At 31.6% G+C, this 1,154-nt stretch overlaps 1 long non-coding RNA gene across 1 annotated transcript; it reads right to left on the reverse strand.

The window, feature by feature from the left end:
* Positions 1–16: 16 nt before the first annotated feature.
* LOC111386632 lies at positions 17–944 on the reverse strand. The gene is made up of 3 exons (XR_002701265.1): positions 846–944; positions 657–756; positions 17–546 (listed from the first exon to the last, which is right to left on the reverse strand). It is a non-coding gene; the product is annotated as an uncharacterized LOC111386632 (long non-coding RNA).
* Between the last annotated feature and the right edge of the window lie 210 nt (positions 945–1,154).

The raw sequence follows: 1,154 nt of genomic DNA on the forward strand, positions 1-1,154 counted from the left end.
AGAGAGAAAATAAGACAATACAAAGAGAAGAGAATTGTATTGAATAGTGTGATTTGTTTACAAGAGAGGTATCCTATTTATAGTCTAATTTCAGATGAATGTTTTCCTTTCTAACCAATGTGGAACTAACTAACATTTACATTGTATATACATTAACAGAAAGGAAAAACCCATCGTAGCAAACCGTAAGAGGGTCAGCCCAAAAGTGCATTTTCACCATTTACTTGAACAATATCTACTTGGTTGAACATTTAGAGTAAATATAATTATTTCTTAATGTGATTATCATTATAATATGTACTAATCGAATGCCAGAAACTTGTGCAGTGACACTATTAAGCCTCATTAATGTTACAAATGCAAGTTTTATTCTTATAGGAATGTATATTGTGATCACTACAAACTTTTGCAGCAGACTAATTTGAGAGCACCAGGCACGGCGATTATTTATATCATAAGCAGTAATAACTTTAAGATTTAAAATACGAGTGCTTAAAAGACAACCTTTTTCTGCATCTCAGAGATCGATTCCTGCAACTGTTGATTCTGCAAACAAAAACCATAGCTCCTTTAGAATGTCGCACAGAAATTAAATTAAATGTAGTGAAATGATTTTGGCAAAAGGTTATGCGGAAATATATACAATTACGTCGTACTTTTCTAGATCGAATGTTTTTAAGAGAAGTGTCGATCTGTTGCTCCAACATTTGAAGATCTTTCAGGCTCATGGAGTCAAGATTTTCTCCCATATAGTGGCTGAGAGGGCAAACAAATTATAAAGAGAAACCATAAACAGTTATCCTTGTGTTACTCATATCTCTTGAATGTACTGAATAAATTTTTACCTATGATTCCTCTGCAGAAGTTCAATTCTAGCTTTAAGTTTGGAGTATTCCAGAGTCCAGTTTGCCTGCACAATTCAAATATTTTTACAAATTTAGAAAATTTGGAGAATTTACAAATCATTTATGAAGATACGTAGTCAGAGGAATGGTATTGGATCCCACAAAATGTTAGTATAATAAATAAGTAGTAGATGTGAATATATCGTTAAAATTAATGTTTGATTTTGATTGAATTTATGAATAGATTATAAATTGGTAGCCAAATGGAGGCTTAAAATATTACCACCATGGGAATGGATTCTAATTAAG

This window comes from Olea europaea, unplaced genomic scaffold (assembly GCF_002742605.1).
Source record: "Olea europaea var. sylvestris unplaced genomic scaffold, O_europaea_v1 scaffold36347, whole genome shotgun sequence".
In the NCBI taxonomy this organism is placed as follows: Eukaryota; Viridiplantae; Streptophyta; class Magnoliopsida; order Lamiales; family Oleaceae; genus Olea; species Olea europaea.